A 9,454-nucleotide genomic window follows, 5' to 3' on the forward strand; every position below is an offset into this window, starting at 1 on the left:
TTAAAGCTAGTTAATTAACTTCTGCCTCAAAAGTTACAATTATTGAGGCATATCTATAAACTTTGTCTTTTCAAACACGCATTTAGCTCATAGGATGGGAATTGTGTAACTAAGCCTATGTGTGGAACAAAACATGATGAAAAGAGATCAAATAAAGTTGAAAAAAAATATTATTTTCCTCTCTAATTGAAAGAATCTTTTAACTAATTTCTGTTCTTTAAGAAAAATAATAAATTATATTAATTATATTAAATCTGTTAATTAATTATATTATTATTTTAAAATTATTCTTTTTTTATCTTTATATCTACTTAATTGGTAAATCACATTTGAAGGTGGTATATGTGGCAAACGAGTTCGAACGGTCGTACAACATCAACGTCACACAGTGGCTGGAGAATTGGCGGCGACAATTTTAATATAAAGTTAACTAATTAACTAATTTATCACAAGGATTTTGTGAATTGTCATCTAGGTATCCTGAATCGGTTTTGATGTTAGAGGGTTTTTCTTGAGTGATTATCCAGATCTGGAATCTGAACAATGTTTCCAGATACAAACATTTCCAGATTTGGAATCAGAATAACTTGGGATCAAACATCATCGTTTCATCTACTATGTCCTTGTTAGTCACTCGGCAGCAACTTTCGTCGTTGGGATTCACTTTCTAACAGCGGTCAAGCCCGAGTCTATCACACATGACAAATCCCCGTCCTTTCTCTTCGACCTTCAAAACGAACACGAGAAAAAGAATGATAAAATCCATGAACCGAAATGTTGCTCTCACACGCATCAAATTTCGTTATTTTATCTTCAACGAGCCACAAACACCTTCTGCACCACAATTGCTGTTTATAATTTAGGGTTAAAATGGTAAAAAAAAATATTTTTAATGAAACAAATATTCTGTTAGTACCTTTCAATTTGTACCATCCAATTATTTTATTTTATATCTAATGGTAAAAAAAAGAAGAAAAAATTGACTCTTGACTAATAAAAGAAATAGTGGCTCACATGTAAACCATCAAGAATTGGTATTGTTTGAGATGAAATTGAGTGTAAAAAAGATAAAAGATTTGAATAAAATAATTTGATAGGTAAGAAAAGAAAAAAAATTAATATTAAATAACAACATAATATTATATTATAATTTTGTATTTATTATTATTGTTGTTAAGGGGGGAGGGGTCAGGAAAGAAAAGAGAGGTATATAAAAATAAAGGGGAGAAGAGAGAACACTACTAAAAAAGGTTTTTTACATCGATTTTGAAGATCTTTCTACATCGGTTATGACCCGTGATGGTAGTTGATGTCGTTGAAAACCCTAGGTAGGTCCTTCAACATCAGTTGAATGACCGTCTTTGAAGGGCACGGATACGAAGACAGGCATGGTGCCAGACCCATCTTAGAATGAGAATTGTTCTACATCAATTTTGAAGGGAGAACTGATATAGAATGTGAGTGTTATACATCAGTTGTGAAGGGAGAACCAATGTAGAATGTGGAGAGTTCTACATCGGTTATGAGGTGAAACCGATGTAGAATTGGGAGGGTTTCTACATCGATTATCAGTAAGTCAATGTAGAATGTGGAGTGTTTCTACATCGGTTATTATTCAACCGATGTAGAATGAGGCTTTTTTATATTTTTGTGAAATTTATAAATCCAAGTCAAATTTCAACTATTAAATTAGTTATTGAATAAGAACAAGAAGCTACGCTGCTTATATGTAATACAATACTATTAGAGATTTTTTTTATTATTTTCGCAAAATTTATGTATCATTACTCAAAAAAATATCATGAAATTGAATAACTACACACTATGATCTCATATGTGCCTGATAAAGGAGATTATTAAAAAAAAACAGAATAACCAAAAGGAGAATGAGAATATGATTTTCCAAAATCATATTAAAGGCTAATTAAGAGTTTCGGTATCCTTCAACACAACATCAAAATTATCAAAATCATATTGTAGTTGTGGCATCAACGGCATGCCAAGAAAACCAAATCATATTAAACACTTAACGCGATTAGGAAGGAAGCATGACGAGCACATAGAAAAATTATTAGAATCAGCAATAAAAGGCCACCTGTTTAGATGGATTGCAACTGCTAAATGATGGTAACAGGCCATGCTGGATGCTAATAAATAAATAACAAGGACAAGGAAACATAAACAAATGATGGTGACACGTTACTGCTTTTAGTAGTAATATATAGGTAATTAATTATAGGTATTAGTTATTTTTTTTTAAAAAAACCAATCAAATTAATGGTGACATGTTACTGCTTTTAGTAGTAATATAAATAAATTATTTTGTAATGAAATTAAAATTTGAAACTTACTTGAGCAGTATTATAAACAATATACTCATTGTACATGAGCTTTTAAAAAGAATAGTGGTACCTCTTAATTGGGTATAAAAAAATGCTTTGAAAGAACAAATCTTCACCTGCCAAGTTTCATGTGCCTGCGAGAGAACCTGAACATTTTCTTCTTCAAAGCTCAAAGCAGAGTTCCTACTATATGGAGAATCAACTGAACACTGAGTGAGCAACAAACACTAACACTCCACAAAGGGAGGCTACATTATGGTCAAAGTCAAAGACTTTCCTTCTAAAAATGTTATACTTTATAATATTTGGTTAAAATAATATCTAATTACAAATTTATATATATATATATATATATTCAAGAACCAAAAAGTAATTAACCCTAAAATAATTTACACCAACTACTAAAGCTTAAATACTAAAAAAATTCTAAACACACCAATGTTCACGTGTTACTTGCATTCTTATTTTTAAATTAGCTTTTGAAATTTACTCAGTGTGCAATCAGTGGTGGAAGCACTGTCTAGTGTTTTTAACTTGTTTCAAATCCTGCACGATAATTTAATAGACAATACTTTTGGATTACTAGATTTATATCAGTTGGTTTGTGTCTTGGTTAATCATTGAACATGTTGACTAAAATGGGGAAAAAAAGAAGAAGCTTTTATGATAATATATGAATATTAAACAGTACATTTACTGACAATATAAAAGAAAGCTTACTTAACTTTTTAATTTCTATAAAATAAACATGATTTGGTTTGGGTTTTTATTTTTTTTGTATTGTTACTTTTTTATAATGAGAAGCATCAATGGAATAGAGTTTAGAAAACCTCTAGAAAAGTACAAATTTCTACTATATAGCATGTATTTTGATAATGACTTTGTTGCTAAAGCTTTAAATTTCATTTTTGAGAACTATTTTCCTAATTTGAGAAATATCAATACCCCATATATCAAGAAATTGATATCATTATTTTCATTGAAACAACAATAATGAAGACAACAAGTAGTTGTAAAAGCAACCATGTAAATGAGAACCAAATATAATCCCCGGTGAGTGTGCCAGCAATTACCTTTAGATGTTGAAGAATCTTTGGAAACCACATCCAATTTAGTGCGGGTAATGCACAACCATCTTCTTTCTTATTCATCATTAAGTTCTGCATCAATTGGAATATATCAGTGGCCTTCCTCTGATTCCTGCTACCACAATTGCCATATTATATTTCTTTCTTTTCTTTACATCTTTATTTTTTCAACTTCGGATTTATAAACAAATATAATTTAATTTGTATTCATGCTCCACCATTTTTTAAACAAGGAGCTTACCTGAATAACAACCGAACAAGGAGGGGGCATGTGAAACACTGGACTACCAGTATCAGAGAAACTGAGGCGTACCTTAAATTTGGAAGACAGGGATTCCAATGTTAGGATAGCCTTAAATTGCAAATTATCAAAGAAAGGGAAACAAAGCCAAGCATATTACATGATTTAACCAAAGACTAAAGGTTTAACCTTATTTCATCAAAATGATCAAATATATAAAACCAGTATAAAAATAAGAACAGATCTGATAAAAAAATTTCTTTCCAGATGGCTATGCTCACCTGATGCCTTTCTTTCCACTTAGGGAAAAAGTCATTTACCAAAAGTTGAAATAGATGATCTCTCATCTCATCATTGGTAACAAGTAAGCATCTAAATTTTATAGCTGCATACAATCAATACCTAAAGCACAGGTTAGCAAATGAAGCATGATAGTGCATAAACAGTAGAAATAGATAACAAAAAGTTACCAACAATAATTTATCCCATTTTGTTCTTACCAATCATCATTTGATCCAGTAGGTGTTGCATAGAGTGCATTAGCATTATTCCACTTATCAATTAATGTTCTATTGATTGGTTCATCCATTTGGTCTCCCTTAATACGTTTATTATGCAAAATGATAAGTGGAAACTTCTTTGAAGGAAGCCTTTGGCGTATTTCATTGGCAACAACACTGATCTAAATTTTTCATCTCACGAGAAAATAATCAATAACTATAATAAGAACAACACGCAGGGCAAAAGAAAAAAGGACAAGGATCTTCCACATTCAGTAACTTGCCTTGTGTCAACAACTTCCATAATACCACTACATTTCTCAAAATCCTAATACATAACTATCAAGAGAGAGAAATTTGAAGAAAAAAATGAATTGACAAAGAAAATGTTCTTTAGCAGCAAAACCTTAGACAAACTATCTCATAAGCATCAAGAGGAACATCAATCAGTACATCCTATCAGCTAAGCCAAGACCCTCGGATATTTAAAGTTTTTTAAAATAGAAAAGAATGGAAGGAAGACAAAAGAAACATATTTGCAAATGATGTAAACTCAAGAAAGAGTCAGGGTACCATTTGATTGGATGATGAATCCACCATCAATGAGATTAGAGCATCTAAGCATGCACCTTGCTCAAGCACTCCACGAGTGGATAATATATTCATTAAAACTTGCAAAGGCGGCAACAATTTTTACATAAACAACTAAGTAGCTAACAGAGTGTTTTCACAGAAATGGAAAACACGAAAAGATGTAAACAAAAAAATGATGGACACCTGACTTGAATAGCGTTGTGTTGATGGGCGGGAGCAGTACTTTGAGGGTGAAGCAAACAACACCTTTCCAAGACTCTAAGAGCGAGCTCAACTTCAGCATCAGTGGATGGACTCGTCAACTTCATCGGTTCAACACCAAATAGTACATGACTCAAATCCCAACCGAACCTTACAAAGGCTCATCTAGATCTAGTCTGACCCGGTCACTGACCGAGTCAACTCGCCTGACTCACCTACCTGCACCGAGTCCCAATCACTCCTCTCCAAGGACCACATCATCGTCGCCATCTCCGATTTGCACACTCACAACGACAATCGGTTCAACTCGCTCTCGAAAAGCACACGTTTCACACAAGATTTCAAGGAGAATTGCGATTTTCTCTTCAGAACGAAATGCTTCATGCCGGTGCTGGTTGAAAGCTGCGAGAGAGGAATTCACATTCAACACAAGAGAGAGGACATTGGGTTTGGTTTCGGTGGTGGACGCGTCTTCTCAAGAGCCTAGGGAAGATGAAAGAGACAATGGAAAAAGGAAAGCGAGCGAGGCGAGGAGAGAGGAATTGAAGAGTCACACGTTTTTTTTAAAAAAAATTACACTGATTCAACTACAGTTTTTATGAGAAACCGTTTTTGAATGGTATTAAACAAAGGCGGTTTTCATAAAACCGCCTTTGTAACATTTATATCAAATGCGGTTAATGAAAACCGTCGTTAATGTTTTATAAAAGTTTGGTTTAATTTCAAAAATGCCACCAAAAGCTTTACTACATCGGTTTTTTCATAACCGACTTAGATTTAACGATGTTGAATCACACTTTTGTAGTAATGGGATAATTAATTGCATAATTGGTTATGCGTATGCTGAAAGTGTGAGACTTTCTTTTGTTATGCGCATTGTCATCCTTCTTTCTACTTTCACATATTTTCTACTAATTTTTCGATTAAAGTTGAACCAGGTGGATCCCACGTATTTTCAAACATTTTAGTTGCCTTTCACACACACCACTACTAGAAAATAAGGTTTTTACCTAAGTTATTTAAGACTTTCAACATTGGTTATTAACCGGTGTTGAAAGTACCGATGTGAAAAGTAGTATCGTTCACATCGGTTTTTTAAAATTGATGTTAACTAATAAATATAACATCGGTTATTTAAATAACCGATGTTATATGATAAGAATTATGAAGAAAAAAATTTATAAATCTACATATCAAAATTGGTTTTAAAAAAAATCGATGTTAAATGTCATTAACAACATCGGTTTTTAAAAAAATTAATGTTAAATATAACTTACAACATCGATTTTTTAAAAAATCGATGTTAAATGTCACTTACAACATCGGTTTTTTTACAGCCGATGTTAAATGTTACTTACAACATCAATTTATAAAAAAATCGATGTTATTTACAATATCGGTTTTTTTAAAAGCCGATGTTAAAAATTGTTGAGGTAATTGACATTTAACATCAGTTTTTAAAAAATCGATATTGTGACATTTAACATTGGTTTTTTAAAAAATTGATGTTGTTTTAGAACCTTTTTTTTAACATGTTGTCTGTTTTTTCAATAAACCCAAAATTAACCTTCAAATTTTAAAATCCAACCACACAACATATAATTTTCATTCTGTTTTGAAACAGTTTTTACCAGAAAATTTCATGAGAAACTTACTAATTATTATGAATTTAAAGCATATTTAATGTTGAGACATGAATTGTAAAAAATGTAAAGTAAGTAAATATAAACTACAATTACAAAATTGTCTAAACATCCTAAGTTTCATTTCTAACTTCAAATAGTACTTTGCCCACTGGATACGAAGCGCCTTCAATCTCTCTGGTTCCAATGGTTTAGGATCAATGAAATACTGCATGATATAATAAAACATAAGTTAATAATATATTAGTAATTATAACAGAATGAAATTTGGTGAGTTAAAAATTATCATTTCTCAATTATTCTGAAAATTTCCTAAGATTATAGTTGACATCTGGTGCATGACGTAATACCCAAACTCAGTGTTTCCTTTTTGTCTATTACACTAAATATATTATGAAATTTAGATATTCAACGTTGTGTACAAATTAGTCTACACAGTACTAAAATATAAGTAAAAACATATTGTTTAAATAACTTACTTTAACAACAATCCACCTAGCAGGAGGCTTGGATTTACTTTGTTGAGTATCGTCAAGTTCTTTCAAAGCACTGTTGAATATAAACATGAATGCTTATAGTACAATTAAAATTTTGATGTACCTGACTAATGCTAATGCAAATGTATTAAAAAACAACATTGACCTGTTAATTATGCCTTTGAGGTAGTTGTCTCGCTTATTATGCAAGGAACAAAACCAAATGACAACATTTTCCTTAGGCAAAATGACGATCATTTGCCAATGTGCACTGCAGTGGAGACCAATATAGGTTATTATACTATTATACATTATTTAAATTCATTTGTTGAGTTTAAGTTACCCATTCAGGTAGACTCCTAGGTACACATCCTGTTTTGAATTTTACATCCAGTTCTTAATGTAACTTTCTTATTCAAATTGTGATTGGTCAGATCTCTAGATAGACTGTGGCTCGAGAAATCCATACACATTGGTATTCCCCGCTCGCATACTTGTCTCAGTCATATGTCTATTGTTGCTAACTCAAAGTAAATTATGCATGAAGGTAAAACAATAAGTTAGGTAATTAACAATAATTTAAATTGACTTACAGAATCCACAACTGTATAACAGATATGTTGACACATTGACCACTGTGTGTTATTCAGACAGATCTTCATGCTTTATGTACAAGGGGAAGTCTTCATTAAACAGACTAAACAAGGTAACATCCCACATAACCTGCAATAGCTTCAGAAAAAGTTGTGGGATGGTCAATGTCATCAGATATAGAGGATCATCGATCTCATGATCCGGCCTATCTGCAGGTTTCATGGGTTCCACAGCTCTCTGTTTATCCAACATAGTTAATTGACATAAGTTAATCACAGTAAACATTTTAATGGAAAAAATAAGTAATTAATGACACTAAAATACTTGTTATGATAAACGCTTGACAAGATGTGTCGGCCAAGCAAGGAATGTGTTAAGAGCATGTCCCATGACCTTAACCTCCTCAACACCAACCTTGACTTGATCATGCAACAAAGGAATATTGTGAACGGTTGTGGATTCCTCATAAACTCTTCCTAGGGCAACCAGGTAAGGAGGATATTCTTAGATGTACAACCCACATTTGTTTGAGTCACCCGTGTCTGGATCGTTCCCTGAGTGATCAACACAACTCTCCTTTGTGTTGACATGAGCAGCTAATGGACCAACCTCAGGTTCAGGAGGCAGTGTGAGTCCTTGTGATTGCATCTGCGACTGAAACTGGGACTACATCTGGCTAAAGCATAACATTAGCTGTCGAGTAACTTTTTCTGTGAACGAATCCTCCAGTTGGGTGACAAAAGAACCCTGTGAGGCTTGCTCCTCAAATGCATCCTGTGAAGAACACATTTATTGGTTTACTCAATTACACAATAAACAAAAATAATTACAATTATGAATTGAAAGTGACTTACAATCTTGTCAGCAATTTCTTTTGCTGCCTCAGATGTCATGTGACCAGTTTTCTTAGTGCGGGCTAGCTTCCATTTCACGTGTTGTTTGATGGAAGATGGAGGATCAATGGCGGTGTCAATGCTTCTGGATTGAGCAGCTTCCTCCAGTTTTTTCTTTCTCTTTTCATCTATCAACTTCTTTTCTAAATATTCATAACCTCCACGAGACATCATGCGAGGGGCAGTGTCTGGTTTCTGGAAGATTTGTGCCTTTTTTCGCACACCCTGCAAAAATGCAACATTAATGAAACTTATGATTACAATATATTATAATAAGTGCATTTAAAGTTGAAAAAATGAAAATCACAAATTAGTTACCTCCTACATAGGGTCTCTACGGCTCTGACAAAATTGGGCCCATTTTTCCTTGCTAATGCCGTACATTTTGCGTACAGTGTCATTGACACTATCCTTTTCAACTGCAAGTGTCCATTTTGACGTCAAATCAAACTTAAACTGTCTCCACCCCTCCCTCACAGTGTGAAGTATTTTCTTTTTTGTCCTTATATCAGATGCTTCAGGGATATCAAATTAAACTTGACAAAGAGTAAATTAGGTTTTATTATTACTAAATTCAAATATTTGGCTAACAAACAATATGCAACATGAAATAATACATGATACCTGAATATCCTCTCATATCAAATTCTTCTGAGCAATAGGGACATGATTCCAATTGTCGTATGTAACATCCACCTTATCACGAGCGACGATCCCCAAAAAGCACAGCCGAGTTATGGCAAGCCTGACTTTGTTAGGCAAAATGGATCATGTGGCCACAAATAACAATTGTTGTATCAAGACGTGACAATCGTGAGACTTGAAGCCTACCAACTTAAGATCCTTCAAATGCACAAGGCTCTTAATATTTGAAGAGTATCC

Source organism: Glycine soja, chromosome 1 (assembly GCF_004193775.1).
Source record: "Glycine soja cultivar W05 chromosome 1, ASM419377v2, whole genome shotgun sequence".
In the NCBI taxonomy this organism is placed as follows: Eukaryota; Viridiplantae; Streptophyta; class Magnoliopsida; order Fabales; family Fabaceae; genus Glycine; species Glycine soja.